Raw genomic sequence first — 15,358 nt, forward strand, 5'->3', positions numbered from 1 at the left:
GATGCCTCTCCTCCAGCCCCGGATCTGCCGCGGATGGAGAAGAGGCACCCCTCCTCCAGCCCCAGCCCAGCCCCAGACCTGCCGTGGCCGGGGGAGAGGCACCCCTCCCCTGGCCTCAACCCAGACCTGGCCTGTGCCTGCCACAGCTGCGGGAGAGGCACCTATCCCACAGCCCTAGCCCCAGTGCTGCCGTGGCGGGGAGAGGCACCTCTCCCCCCAAGTCCAGGTGCTGCTGTGGGGAGAGAGAGCTGGGGGGGGAGTCCTCTCTCCCCACTGTAGCCCCGGGGAAGCCTGCACCCGAAACTCCTCATCCCCAGCCCCACCCCTGAGCCTGCACCCCCAGCCGGAGTCCTCACCCCAACCCTCTGCACCAGCCCTGAGCCCCCTCCCACACTCCGAACCCCTCAGCCACACCCCGCCACATGAATTTTGTTGTGTGCACCAATATGGAGGTGATGTGCCACACATCACCTTCGTATTGGTGCACATAACAAAATTAATTCCGCACATGCGTGGGAAAAATTAGAAGGAACACTTCTGGGAACATATCAAACCTGTGCTCAGCTCCCTACGCTGGCTTCCCATACAATATCCAGTCACAGTCAAGATCTCAGTCCTTATCTTCAAAGCACTCTGGGCCTGGGCCCAGGGTATTTAAAAGATCATCTAAAGCTCTGGGGCAAATACTATGGTTGACAACTATGCTCTTCTGGCACAACAGAACTCTCAGCAATAAAGGTGAAGCTCATCTGTGCAGGAGACAGCCCTTCCTTCAGGGGCCGGTATGAGACTGTGGAATGAAATTCCCCAGGAACTAAGGACCAACACAAACCTCAGCACTTTCCACTCCAAGTACAAGGTGTGTTTCTTCAACCTTGCCTTCTCTAGTATAAATGCACAGCAACAGGTATATTTATAGAACAAACAACCAAACAGAAAACAAACAAGACACTCCATTGTACATGCTTCTCCCTCTGGGGAGAGGATGAGAGAACAGCCAATATGTGAAAGATATGAAGTCATGTGGCTTATTGCACTACTAGAAGGTGCTCAGATACGACAGTATAAAAATCATAGACTAGAACAGAAGCAAAAGTCAGGGATTTGTAAGTGGCCAGGGCCCCAACCCTGCAAACCCCCAGTAGACCACAGGAAGCAGTGTGTTTTCTTCTCCCTACCATAGCCATGGCATCAAGTCATGCTTCCAGCCCATGACTGTATACCATGTTGTCACTGAGTGTGTGAGGAGGGTAGGGTAGGGTAGGGGAAGGCATCAAAGAACATACAGTTCAGGCCACTTTCCATTTTACTAAGATTCTTCCATCATTTTTTCGAGGGGAACGTACACCATTAACTGTGACTCCACCCCTTGTCTGCACACCTGCCTCCCCCTTTTCCCTGTCACTCACATCCCCACCAACCTGGGTTAACTGGGATCTAAGCAGAGGATCAAGTAGGGCCACAAGTAGGACAAGTAGGGCCACACCTGAAGGGCTAATTAGAGAGAGACGCAAACCCAGCAGCTGGGAGCAGATAAATAGAGAGGAGGCAAGCCCTGGAAAGGAAGGGGGTGTGGAGTTGGAAGGAAAGCAGAGCTGGCTGCTGCTAATACTCCTCCCCCTCCCTGAAGTAAGAGGGAGCTGACAGGGACTTGTCTGTATGTAAATAGTCCTCCAGGCAGTAGCCTGATAGAACACTATAATAAAGCACCATGGTGATAAAGGTGGCCTGGAGTGAGTGTGGTCTGTACCTGAGGTAAGAGACTCACAGGACACCACCCCATGACACTTGCCCAGCTCCCTTTTCCCTTTCCACAGTCCCACTGCTTTTTTTTCCCCGTAATCTTACTCCCCTTCTTCACCGCACAGCAAGAGGGCAAGGAACACGGAGGTCTCTATAGAGCATGATCACTTCTCCCTCTCCTGAAAGACAGCTGCTTCTGGGGCGGAAGGTAGCAACTACTTAACAGCACACAGCAGAACAATGCAACAGGATGTAGAAACGAATCCCAGAGCCAGTGAAAATGCAGGGAGAATGTAAGTAGACAAAAATACTTAAGTTGGAATTTTGCCAGAACACCACTATGCTTCTCAAAACTTCCAGAAGCACTTTACGGCCCATAAAACACTCGGGACCTTTGATTCTACATCTCATCTGAAACACAGCTCCTCCAGCAGCAATTCCTTACAAACCTGCTGGGGTATCAGCCCAATATTCCTTCAGAGGGTACAATCACACCAGCCTCCCCTCCTAAGGTACGGGAACATGCCTTACACTTCTCCCACCCTGTAATTGTGCCAGCCAAGCCTTGCAGAGCTGACAGGCTGGCCTGGCTGCACATTTCTAATTCTTTTAGGTTCTGGGTGATATTTTCAAAAACACCTAAGTTACTTAGGAGCCTAGCTCCCATTTTCAAATGGAATTTAGGCATTTCAGAGCCTAATTCTTATGGACAGCAATAGGGTATGGGTTTCTAAGGCACTCGGGCACTTTTGAAAATGTTACCCTATGTCTAAAACGTTACACAACTTTGCATCAATGGAAACAGACTGAACTATGCAAATTACTCAAGTGTGACTTAGCTTAAAAAATATATAGTGCTAACTGGCTAAGCTGCACTGAGGCAGGATAGAGATGGATGATACAGATGGGCAAATAATCTGTTATCTTTACATTAGAAAAATGATATTGCCACAAGTTTGATTCAGGGCCAATAATTTGATCATGCTCAAGGATAGTGACATATTTTACCCTCTGGACAAAATTAGGATCCCAAGTGATAACTGACCATTTGCACAGGGAAACATCATAATTTTTTTGGTGGGTGGGGGAACAAATCTGCAATGTGTGCCAGTCAGATCTGAGCTAGAATTGGGGTGAGATGGGGTGGAGGGAGATTTCTGAGATCACCAGGGGACTCAAGTTGTTATAGATCCAGAGCTCACAGGCAGTGCACAAAGCATCCCATCCCTTTCCTACTCTCTGATTATTTTTCCAAGGGGGTCTAGTTATAACTTCACTTTGTAACTTTGATTCCAAAAAGTTTCAGAGTCGCAGCCGAGTTAGTCTGTAACCGTAAAAAGAAAAGGAGTACTTGTGGCACCTTAGAGACTAACAAATTTATTCGAGCATAAGCTTTCATGAGCTACAGCTCACTGCATCTGATGAAGTGATGCATCGGATGCAGTGAGCTGTAGCTCATGAAAGCTTATGCTCGAATAAATTTGTTAGTCTCTAAGGTGCCACAAGTACTCCTTTTCTGATTCTAAAAAGGCTTTCTTTTCAGCCAAACTTTGGAAAAGAGGCTGGAGCTTCATTGTGGTACAATGGGAGCTTTAACAAGGATTCCTTGAGGTGCTGCTTTGGCAAACTCTCAGCACCAGATGGCGCCACATTTGCATGAGCAATCTCCTCAGCTTTCAGCAGACCTTGGGTTTGCCTTCTTTGGGGACCTATTCAGAAAAGGAATAGCTCTGCTCACTCATGCTGAAAAAATGCACCATTTAATTGTGTGGCAGACAGCCACTGGATTTTCTTCTGATTCACCAAGGAAGCTTGAAGCTGACTGATGCACCAGATGAGCCGAGTTCCAGGATGTGGCTGGGCCCTGGAGGGCCAGCAGATATACAATTTTCTTCTCCAGACCCACAGTCCTGGCAGTTATCATGCTTATGCCAGCAGCTGTGTTTCAAAGAGTTATTAGACAATTAAAGGCTATGCCCAGAAAATAATCTCTCTCTCCCACCTTTCTGCCACGCCAGCAACCTCTTTTCAGCATAGATTCACAAGTTTCCTGAAAATTACTTTCCTCCTTCGCACCCCAAATTCCAGACATTACTCTCAAGCCATTCACCCCCGCTCCCATACCACTGTTATTACTTGGCAATATGGCAGAAAAGGAGGGGAAGTAGGTAACTTTCATACTCATGTTAACTTGTGAGCTGCGGGGCTGACACGTAACAAAGGCGTGGTAGCTGCTGTCCTCTAAAATGTTATTAGCTAGAAAGAGTAGAATTATCAATAATGCAGAAAAGGCAGACGTTTTTAATAAATATTTTGTTCTGCATTTGGGAAAAAACAGATGATTTAGTCATATCATATGATAACACTCTTTCCATTTGACTACTATCTCAGGAGGCTATTAAACTGCAGCTGCTAAAGTTAGTCATTTTAAAATCAGCATCCAAGAGTTTCTAAAGAGCTGTCTGAGAATAATGCAAGACCATCAATGTTGATTTTTAATAAGTCTTGAAGCACTGGGGAAGTTCCAAAGGACTAGAAGAAAGGTAATATGCAATATTTTAAAAGGGTAAATGGATGATGCAGGTAAATATAAGCCTGTCACTCTGACATCAATCCTGACTAGCAAAATGGAGAGGCTGAAAAGGGACTTGATTAATAAACAATTAAAGGAGGGTAATATAATTAATGTCAATCAACACAGGTTTATTAAAAACAGATCCTGTCAAACTAACTTAATATCTTTTTTTCTGATATTACAAGCTTGGTTGGTAAAGTAACAGTATTGATGTAATATACATAGACTTCTATCAGGCATTTGTCTTGATACCACATGACATTTTTATTTAAAAAAAACTAGAAAGGCACACTTTAAATGGATTAAAACTGGCTAATGGATAGGTCTCAAATGTAATTGTAAACAGGGAAATCATAACTGAATGGGTGTGTTTCTAGTGGGGTTCTGCAGGGTTCAGTTCTTGGCCCTACACTATTTAACATTTTTATCAATAACTTGGAAGAAAACATAAAATCACCACTTTTGCAGATGACACAAAAATCGGGGGGTAGTGTTAAATAATGGAGACAGGTCACTTGATACAGACCAGTCTGGTTCACTTGGTAAACCAGGTGGCAAGCAAACAATATATGTTTTAATATGGCCAAATGGAAATGTATACATCTAGGAACAAAGAATGTAGGCCATAATTACAGGATGTAGGACTATCCTGGGAAGCAGTGATTATGAAAAAGATTTGGGAGTCATGGTGGATAATCAGCTCCCAGTATGACACTGTGGCCAAAAGGGCTAATGCTATCCTTGGCTGCAAATACAGGGGAATCTTGTATAGGAGTAGAATGGTTATTTTGCCTCTGTATTTGGCACTGGTGCAACAACTTCCGGAACACTGCATTCAGTTCTGGTTCTCCACAATTCAAGGAGGTTGATAAATGGGAGAGGGTGCAGAAAAGAGCCATAGGCATGATTAAAGGATTAGAAAACATGCCTTCAAGTGATAGACCCAAGGAGCTCAGTCTATTAACAAACAGAAGGTTAAGGGGTGACTTGATTACAGTCTACGTGGAAAACAAATATGTAATAACAGGCTCTTCAGTCTAGCAGAGAACCGATCCAAAGGCCGGAAGTTGAAGCTAGACAAATGCAGACTGGAAATAAGGTGCACGTTTTTAACAGAGAGAAGCCATGTTGCTATGGAGAAGTTTGCTTTTCCATAATCCTGTATGTAGCCATCGGAATGCCAAATCACTTGGACAGTCCATTAGCAGCAGCAATTTCTTCCTTTGCTTCCTACCCACCCTCCTTTCACTTGTCCTTAAGGAGACTTTCCACCCACTCAGGACCCACAATGTCTTGTTCACCTACAGGGACAGAGTGATTTGGGCTTATTTTTGCGAGCAGAAATCCAAAGCTCAGGGAAGAGGAGATGGGCCTGGGCATCCCTTTGCCTTCTAAAGCAGGAAATCATCATAAAACAGGCACTTACCGTAAGATGTTCTTTTACATAGGGCCTGAGCTAAGTCACATCAGGCCCGAGGATTCTGGGTCTAGAAGAAGGAGCTACGGCGGTGGTGGCTCTCTGAGGCCTCTGCACAGGGGAGCAAACTTCTCTTCTGCTCCCTAGCCCAGCTGACAGCCTTTCGTTTGGCAACAGGGTAGGGATGTGGAGCTATCTGCTGTGGGGTGGGTGGCATTGTAGGTGGCAGCAACAGCTGAAGGCACGAAGACTGCCACCCAGCACCTCACCTGAATGACTGGAGAAGAGGACCAGCGAAGCTCTAGCTTGCAAAGAGCCGCACCCACAAAGCTCCTGTTTGGAGGAGGTGTCCCGCCCCACTGGTTGGCTGGAAAGCTCTACCTAAATCAGAAAGAGGCACTGGAACAGGAAGTTGTCCGAGCATCTAGAGGAATCCCTGGGTGGCTGCTGCTATGGACCTTGCCTACTTACTTGCCTGACTTCTGAGCTTCACGTCTGAGCCTGTACCTCTCCTCCTTCTCCCAGACCCTCTCCTCCCGGCCCCCCTGACGGTTCCCAGTTCCTGCTTTTCTGCCTTGCTCCTGTTCCCAGCTCTTATGCCCTACCCCTTACGCTGACTTTGGCTCTTGACTGTGTGTTTTGTTGCGCTGTCATTGATTTTTGTTTTAAAGCCTGACTCCCCAAACCTCGAGGTTAAATTCTACTCTCACAGGCATGCACACTAGCCCAAAGTCAGTGGGATCCCCAGGGCAGAGATTGGCCAGCCGAGCCCTATGATTTCTGTACTTCGAAATCCTTAAAAATAGAAGACTTTGTTTCTCCACTCTGCTAGACCAGCATAATAATGGTGTACTAAAGTGGAAAAGAAGTCCAATGGGATTTGGGCACCTAAGTCCTTAAGCTTCTCTGTAAAGCCTAACCAAAATTACAACACACATAATGACAGGTTTCAGAGTAACAGCCGTGTTAGTCTGTATTCGCAAAAAGAAAAGGAGTACTTGTGGCACCTTAGAGACTAACCAATTTATTTGAGCATGAGCTTTCGTGAGCTACAGCTCACTTCATCGGATGCATACTGTGGAAACACATAATGTGCAGAGACAATCACTTTGTATGTCCCAGTTTTTCACAGAAGTTCCTGGGACATCATTTTGGGACTCTTGAAATTCAGTGTTTCATTCAATCAGCCAAAGCATTTGGATTTTTTTTTTAAATAACTACAAAATGTTTGTTCAGGATGACTGGCTACACCAAAATTTGCTCTGTGTGTGTGTGTGTGCCAGGAACAAGCAGTCCAGGGGAACAAGAGTTCAGCGTGACAAATAGTGTGTGGAGTGAAGAGAAAACTCAAATGATAGGAGTTGCTATCTAAGCAGCCCTTTTGCTCAGAGTGCATGTGAATGACACTTCTTCATTGCTCGCTCAGGAGATAAAGTTACTGGGAAAAAAAATCATCCACTTTAGGAAATATGCATGTGTCACTGCTGAGTTAGAAGCTAGCAGTAGTGACACCAGAACATGTGAAAAAACCAACTATTCTTCTGTCTTTCATATGCTGACGTTTGGACCTAACATAGTGTCACCATGAAATTGTCCCAGTTATTTTTTCTTTTGAAAATAGTCACCTTATTTGTGGCTTCTTTCTTGTACTGCACCGTTAGAAGGAGACACATTTCCCCTTCCTGCTGCAGATCTGTGACACACTTGCTACAGCTGGTAGACAGCAGTCATGTACTGTGCTATCTCACGGAGACTTTACTTCTGTTCTCTCTCCTTGGTTGTTCTGCTTACCTAAAATAAGCTACCGAGGTCAAAAGTAGATGTTTTGCCCTTTGTGTATAGAATCGTGGTGTAAGATCTTTCAAAAGCATAAAGAAAGAAGCGTTTCTGCAGACAATGCTGAATCTGTGTTGAGCTGCACACCGGTCTTCATTGTAAGGTGGCTGCATTTCACAAGACAGTTTAAAAAGCCAATTGTGCTATAGAGCCATGTTAGCACTGCTTATAGATAAGTCAGCTTCTGTTTCCATTATAAGTCTCTAAATTCTGGGGTTCATAATCTGGTCATAAAATCTTCACTCCTGAGTGAAACTTGGGCATGAATGGGTCTCTCTGAGTATGTTAAATGCAGAGGCTCAAACTAAATGTATGACTCAAAAAAACCAAACCAAACCAAAACACCACAGTAAGAAGACAAAAAAAAAAAAAAAAAAGCCAGCATAGCAAAACAGAGTCAAAGAGGCAGTTAGATTCCAAAAGACATCCTTTAAAAATTGGAAGCCAAATCCTACTGAGGAGAATAGAAAGAAGGATAAGCTCTGGCAAGTCAAGTGTAAAAGCATAATCAGGCAGGACAAAAAAGAATTTGAAGAACAACTGGCAAAATATACAAGAACTAATGGTAAAAAATAAAATAAAAATTATGTACATGAGAAACAGGAAGCCTGCCAAACAATCAGTGGGGCCACCGGATGATCAAGGTGCTAAAGGAGCACTCGAGGAAGACAAGGCTGTTGTGAAGAAGCTAAATGAATTCTTTGCATTGGTCTTCACTGAAAAGCATGTGAGGGAGATTCCCACACCTAAGTCATTCTTTTTAGGTGATAAATCTGAGGAACTGTCCCAGTCTGAGATGTCAATAGAGGAGGTTTTAGAACAAATTGATAAATTAAACAGTAATAAGTCACCAGGACCAGATGGTATTCACCCAAGAGTTTTGGTGAAGGAACTCAAATAGGAAATTGCAGAACTACTAACTCTGGTATGTAACCTATCACTTAAATCAGCTTCTGTACCAGCGGATAGCTAATGTAACTCAAATTTTAAAAAAACACTCCGGAGGTGATCCTGGCAATTACAGGCCATCAAGCCTAACTTCCGTACCAGGCAAATTGGTTGAAACTATAGTGAAGGGCAGAATTATCAGGCACATAGATGGACACGATATGTTGGGGAAGAGTCAACTCTGCTTTTTTAAAGGGATATCATGCTTCACCAATCTATTAGAATTCTTTGAGGGAGTCAACAAGCATGTGGACAAGGGTCAGCCAGTTGCTACAGTGTATTTGGACTTTCAAAAAGCCTTTGTCAAGGTACCCCAGCAAAGGCTCTTAAGCAAAGTAAGCAGTCAGAGGATCAAAGGAAAGGTCCTTTCATCGATCCATAACTGGTTAAAAAATAGGAAGCAAGGTTAGGGAATAAAGGGTCAGTTTTCACAGTGGAGAGAGGGAAATAGCAGGATCCCTAGAGAGGTGTACTGGGACCTGTGATGTTCAACCTATTAATAAATGATCTGGAAAAAAGGGGGTAAATAGTGAGGTGGCCAAGTTTGCAGATAACTATCTTGAGTGATTTTGTAAATCCAAAACTGACTGTGAAGAGTTACAAAAGGACCTCAAAACTGGGGGACTGGACAGCAAAATGGCAGGTGAAATTCAGTGTTGATAAGTTTAAAGTAATGTACGCTGGAAAACAAACCCAGCTATACATACAGAACGATGGGGTCAAACTTAGCTGTTACTGCTCAAGAAAGAGATCCTGGAGTCACTGTGGATAGTTCTCTGAAAACACCTGCTCAGTGTGCATTGGCAGTCAAAAATACTGGAATATTAGAAGCCATTAGGAAAGAGAGAGATAATAAGACAGAAAATACCATAATGCCACTACATAAATCCAAGGTACACCCACACCTTGACCACTGCATGTAGTTCTGGTCACCCCATCTCAAAAAAAGATATATTAGAACTGAAAAAGGTACAGAGAAGGGTAACAGTGCTTCTCTTTCCAGCAGTGCTGTCATTCGCACCACGCAAGCAGCTTCTAATGGTTTGAGGGGTATGGAACAGTTTTAATCTGAGGTTAGATTTAAAAGACTGGGACTGTTCGTCTTAGAAAAGAGATGACTAAGGGGGGATATGATAGAGGTCTATAAAATCTTGAATGGTGTGGAGAAAGTGAATAAGGAAGTTTTATTTACTCCTTCACATAACATAAGAACCAGGGGTCACCCAATGAATAGGCAGATGGTTTAAAACAAACATAAAGAAGTACTTCTTCACACTATGCACAGTCAACCTGTGGAACTCATTGCCAGGGGATGTTGTGCAGGCCAAAAGTATAGCTGGGTTAAAAAAAAAACATTAGATAAGTTCACAGAGGATAGGTTCATCAGTGGCTATTAGCCAAGATGCTCAGGGATGCAACCCCATACTCTGGGTGTCCCATAGCCTCTCACTGCCAGAAGCTGTGAATGAATAACAGGGAGTGGGTCACTCAATCACTACTCCATTCTGTTCATTCCTTCTAAAGCATCTAGCATTGGCCATGGTCAGAAGATGGGATAGTGGTCTAGATGGACCATTGGTCTGACCACGAACATTCTTATGTTCTTAGAGTCACAGGCGCAGGCTTCCTCTGGGCCCCAGGGGTGCTCAATCCCCCACTCTCCCCCAGGCCCCATCCCCACCTAACCCCTTCCCCCACCTTCCCACCCCTGCCCGCCCAGGTCCACCCCCTCCCCTGAGCACGCCCTATCTCTGCTCCTCCCCCTCCCCCCAGCACCTCCTGCACGCTGCAGAAGAGCTGATTGTAGCGGGTGGGAGGCACTGGGAGGGAGGGGGAAGACTTGATTGTGGGGCTGCTGGTGGACGGGAGGCTCGGGTGGGGAGAGAGGGAGAGGGAGCTGGCTGCTGAGCACCCACTTTTTTTTTTCCCCCCCGTGGGTGCTCCAGCCCTGGAACACACGTGGAGTTGGTGCCTATGTTCAGAGTGACAAAACAAACAAACCATCCTCCGCTCCCACCCAACCCAACCCTCCCCTCCCCTCTAAACTTCTGCCTGCATCTCTAACACGCTTGTTTTTAGAGGGATGATTTGGCACTTGTTTGTCTATAATAATGAATAACACCTTGCACTGAGGAAGCACTTTTTGCTTATAACATGAGATAAGATTAGTTTCTAAATGGTGAAAACAGAAAAGGAGACTCTATTTTAAAAAGGCACGTGCTACTTACTGGGCAAGTCATTTGTGATCCTCAGTGTAACAATGCATCTGGCAGTTAAATCTACAGCATGAGATAGAAAAGAGATTTGCACTGGCAGACAGAAAGCCCTGAATGGGCATTGATAGGCGTACGTTATGAACAGAGGTGTTTGGGATGCATGGATGTCAGCAGATGGAAGCTGTTTGTAGGCATAGACAGACTGGGAATCTGTATGCATATTTAGAAAAAATACAGTTAAAATGGTGATGTAGGAAGTTAGGTTTTTAGTGCACTAAGGATCTGTCCTGTTTCAACATGCTGACCAGTTGTGTTTCTCCAGGGGCCATTCCTGCTGAAAAATTCAAAGGGCAACAGCTGTAGTTTTTATTTGGGGTCCCTTTTACTCAAGTAAATCTTTATGCTTTTATCTCTTCTGCACAATGCTGGGAAGTCTTGACTCCTAGGCACCAGATGGGTTAATGCTGTAATGTCATAATGTTTCTTAATGAAATGGCTGATGCTGGCCAGGTGCTAGCCAGCTAGGAGCTCAATGCCAGTGCCTCCCACTCCAGCTCCTCATTTTTGGATGGCAATCATGCAGCCCCAAATGCCAGACTGTGGAAGCTAATTTACCATCCAAGGCATCTGCTTCTTGGCAGATTCTGTGGGCATCTGCAGAAGTGGTTTTGAATAGCCTTTCCCTGTGTCACATGGTTAGACACTTGGGGAGGCTAAGCAGGAGACCTGCATTGCTTTCCTTGGCTCAGACAGCTCACTGATATCTCCTGAAAAGTGGTAAAAAGCATTTTCTTTGTAGATGATTGGCTGCACATCCCTATCTATCCCTCTGGACTGTTACTGCTGGGGAATCTGCATAGAAACAGGCTGTTTCCCACACCCCATTCCCCAGACACAGGCTGAAGTTAGAACCCCTTATTGGGGATAGCAAGACTGAGTGGTGTAGAAATGGTTGTGGGTTACTGGCAGATGTTTATGGTTTCAGGTTGGTGGGGGAAATGAGCAACATAATCTTAGAAGAAACAAAGCTGCTTGTGAGACTACTCTGTATTCACTGGTACAAGGGAAGAAAAACATAACAAGTACATACCCACTAGAAGACAGGGAAACACAGCAAGGAGCAGGTAGTTGCAAAATTGCCACTATAGGCATGGAGCTATTTGGCCTCACCAAATTTAAAGGGCCAGACTGAGAAAGGCATGCTGGGACTGTGTTCCTATTAAAGAGTGCAGTCCTGCAGCGCTCAGAGTGAATAAAATAGGGACCAGATAGCAAGTGTGAAAAATTGGGATGGGGAATGGGGGGCAGAGACCAGGAAGCGGTACTGCCAATTCACATAATAGTTGGTGGGGTTTTTCCCCTTAAAGCCCCAGCTCCTGGAGTCATTTGATTATAGGGAACTCTCAGTTTTTATTAAAAAAGCATAAGTTTCCAGCCCTCAGGCTTGTAGACAAAAGCTTGAAAATGTGATTTCTAAAGACTCAAATCACAGAAGGCAAATAATAAGAATCTTGTACATGCTTTTAAATCTCATGATATTTGGGCACTTAGGGCTGACAATACTGAGGAAATCACCAAGGAAGGGGCTGCTTCTCTGCTATACATCCCTAACACAATGCGTCTTTCATGCAAAATAAGTTAGTTAACATTTTCCATAGCACTTTTTCTTCCCCCTAGACTCCAAAGTGCTTTACTTACCACTGGTACAATAGATGCACAGAGCCACAGGAATGCAACTAGTGCTGGGGTGGAGAACTATAGTCAACAGGTACATTGCATGCTGAAAGGCTACAGTAAACTAGTACTTGGCATGCTGAACAACAGTGAAGGAGGGGAAATTCTGGTTAAAAACACTGTGACCGACCTTTTATATGAACTGCTACCGGAGAGGTATGGGCTTTGGGCTTCTGAGAAATTAGGCCACTAAAGGTCTGTCTACTCTGTGGGCATTTTGCTTTCACTAAAGCAAGAGAGCTAAGAAACTGATGGTCTATATGCAGAACCATTTCAATAGAGGGTATAACATTTTTTTTTCAAGGAATAACCATGGCTCTGCCAACTTAATATCCCTGCTGAGCTGACCTCACAGTTGTTCCTCATTCTGAGGGATTTAGAGTAGCAGCCGTGTTAGTCTGTATCCACAAAAAGAACAGGAGTACTTGTGGCACCTTAGAGACTAACAAATTTATTAGAGCATAAGCTTTTGTGGGCTAAAGCCCACTTCATCGGCTGCATAGAATGGAACATATAGTAAGAAGATATATACATACATACAGAGAAAGTGGAAGTTGTCATACAAACTGTAAGAGGCTAATTAATTAAGATGAGCTATTATCGGCGGGAGAAAAAAACTTTTGTAGTGATAATCAAGATGGCCCGTTTAGACAGTTGACAAGAAGGTGTGAGGATACTTAACGTGGAGAAATAAATTCAATACGTGTAATGACCCAGCCACTCCATATGTCACTCAGTTTAGTCCCAAAGTTAACAATGCTCCATATAGGTTTTGGGTCCCCTTTTATTGCTGAAAATTGATTACCTCAGAAATAATTATGAAAATGAAGTTAAAGAGAGAATAATTTCCACTGAAGGAATGAATCGCAGAGCATTTTAAGATTCCTGCATGGATAACGTATGTCCCTTCTTTTGGGCCTTTTTGTGCTGCAGCCCACATTTACACCTTGGCAGGCCAAGAAGCACACTCCTAAGGTTTACAAGTTGGGCCAGTTTAAAAATCAGGGAAGGCACTCAAGGCTGTTTACCGTTTCTGGTGTCAAATGTGAGGCAAAGGGGGTTTTTTTTAGTTCCAGTCAGGGCAGCACAGGCTGACATCACGATGAAGAGAAGTCTGCAGGGCTGGCCCTAGGCGTTAGCTGCACATTCCCTGCTCTCACTAAGGTGACTCCTGGGTCTCTACTTTTAAGTACCACCACTGGTGAGACAAAATGTAGGCTCTTACACCCTGTCATTTAAAAACAAATGCTTCACCTGGAGCACCAAAGGATTCCCAGGCCGTCACTTGGCCCTCCTTTGCAGGTTGTCTGGTAGGTTCCTTGTAACTTGGCCTCCCATTACGGCAAGAAACATTGTGATCCCTTGCTGAAGAAGGGACCAAAGGTGTGGAAGGGAAATTGGGTTAGTTAGTGGCTAAAACAATATAAGCCAGTTTTAAATCAGTTTCAGTGCATCCACACAGGGAGTGGCACCCATTTAAGTCAATTTCAAGACTGATTTGACTGATGCAATTTTGAGGTATAAACAAGGCCTAATTGTGGAAAAAATCACAAGTGATTCTATTTTGCACTACACTACAGTTATGTGGGAGGCTACACCTTAACCCAAGATTAGCTGACTCTGTCCTGTGAACAGGACCTATTAAAGATCCACATATAAATAGAAACTCTTTGACTTATTGTATTATCGCTCTGCCAAGGATCTGATCGTGCTTTTCAAATATTATAAACTATGGGATGAGGGAATCAGTATCACCATGTTAGCCGACGGCCAAGGATGTTTGGTGAGGTGCCAGCTATGCCTGTTTATACCATCCGTGACTTTAACCGCTAGGACGCACTGTCCCTTCGCAGTGGGCAGCCCGGGCTAGGCTGACGGATGCCCCAAGGTCCTAACCACCCGTGACTTTAACTGCTAGAGCTCAGAGCTCCTTCGCAGCGGGCAGTCAATACTGACTGACAGCTGCCCCAATGGCAGCACTAAGAGCCTCTCCACACCCGTGACTTTAACTGCTAGAGCTCAGAGCTCCTTCGCAGCGGGCAGCCAGGATTGACTGACAGGTGCCCCAAGAGTTTGCCCCGTGGAGGCGGCACAACTCAACGCTAGGCTCTTAGTACTCTCACCTAATGGCCAGGCTTTAGAGCCAAAACGGCTGAGGTTCTTTAATTGTGTTGGCTGCTTTACAGTAAACCAGAGAAAACAAGTCAGGCTTATGCACAAATGGTTACCAAAATTTATTAAGCTAGATTCTAACTGGCTACACACCACCATTTCATACCCTGCTGAATGGGCAGCTAAAGCAGTGTTGCCAGCTCTTGTGATACTTAGGGCTTGGCTACACTTGTGAGTTAGAGCGCAATAAAAGAGCCCCGGGTGCCCTAGCTCACTACCTGTCCATACAGGCAAGGCACGTAGAGCGCTCTGACTCCGTGGCTACAGAGCTGCTGGTACTCCACCTCGGCGAGTGGAATAATATCTGCTGAGCCTTCGCTGGAGTGCCCGGCGCCAGTGTGGAAGAGGTGTTGCTTTACTGCGCTCTGATCAGCCTCCAGAAATGTCCCATAATCCCCTTAAGCCAAGTGGCCACTCTTCTCATTGTTTGGAATCGGCTGTAGGAATGCGGATATGCCCTTTGAAAGCTCCGTTTCTGACAGCTGGCTGCTTATCTGGTCCGAAGCAAAGCAACCATTAGTGTGGAATGCTGTGTGAGAGAGAGAAAGGCGGGGGAGCAAGGGAGGTCTGCTGCTGTCTGAACTTACAAGACAGCATGGTGACATGCTCTCAGCCCCCCAAAAAATCCACTCTCTTTCCACCCATATACACACAACAAACTCCCTGTCACACTCCACCCCCCCCATTTGAAAAGCACGTTGTTGCCACTTGCATGCT

The 15,358-nt window shown here is 45.0% G+C and overlaps 1 protein-coding gene across 2 annotated transcripts in view; it reads left to right on the forward strand.

The window, feature by feature from the left end:
- The window catches only part of LRP6 (LDL receptor related protein 6), a 299,386-nt gene that overhangs the window by 246,998 nt on the left and 37,030 nt on the right, over window positions 1–15,358 (forward strand). The gene's annotated exons all lie outside the window — the stretch shown is intronic.

The sequence above is a fragment of the Lepidochelys kempii genome, chromosome 1, assembly GCF_965140265.1.
Source record: "Lepidochelys kempii isolate rLepKem1 chromosome 1, rLepKem1.hap2, whole genome shotgun sequence".
NCBI classification, from domain to species: domain Eukaryota; kingdom Metazoa; phylum Chordata; order Testudines; family Cheloniidae; genus Lepidochelys; species Lepidochelys kempii.